Below are 834 nucleotides of genomic sequence, written 5' to 3'. Positions count from 1 at the left end.
TTTTTTTTTTCTTGCCCCACCCACTTAGAGGTAGCCAAGCCATATTTGTACCCCAAATTGGGCAAGAGTCAAAGCCAGTTGCTATACCATCTGATCATGGATAAACAGTAGCAAATACAAGCCAAATCCACCCTAAATTGAACTTTACAAATGATGAAATGAGAACTGTGCACACACTTCCATTTTCTAATCACACCTGCCAGGGGGCAGGTTGTGAGTGCCTAACATCACATCAACATGTAATCATCAATTAAAGACAAATGCAATGACATCACAATGTTTCAGAGACTACAGATAATTTCAATTCACACATAGAAATGGGACAGAGTGAGTCCAACAAGTGACCAAGATGTAGAATCAGAAATATTTCTGAGAAAGAAAAGATAGTGGGGCTATATGCAAAATAATTCAAGAGAATGACATTTAGGTATCTTCAATGGATCAAGAGTAAGATAAATAAAACTGCAGAAGAAAGCAAGGAAAACACAGCGAAAACTTCAAAAAGATTCAGGAAAAGATTGCAAGCACAAATATATAAAATAAATGAAACACTAAAAACAATACAGAACCTGTAAATATAAATCAAGGAAATTAATAATAAGGTTTCAGAAATGAAAGATGCATTGAAAGAACAAAGAAGTATATGCGACTCAACGGAAGGGCAAATTAATGAGCTTGAAGCTAAATCACTCAATGCTAGTATGCTAGAAGAACAATCAGAAAAAAGAATGAAAAATATCTGAAGAAAGTCTGAGAGTTATGTGGAACACCATGAAGAAGAATAACTTATGGGTGATCAGACTTAACAAATAGGAAGACACACACACACACACA

The sequence above is a fragment of the Chrysochloris asiatica genome, unplaced genomic scaffold (genome assembly GCF_000296735.1).
Source record: "Chrysochloris asiatica unplaced genomic scaffold, ChrAsi1.0 scaffold00049, whole genome shotgun sequence".
NCBI lineage: Eukaryota > Metazoa > Chordata > Mammalia > Afrosoricida > Chrysochloridae > Chrysochloris > Chrysochloris asiatica.
This window is presented reverse-complemented; position numbering follows the sequence as displayed.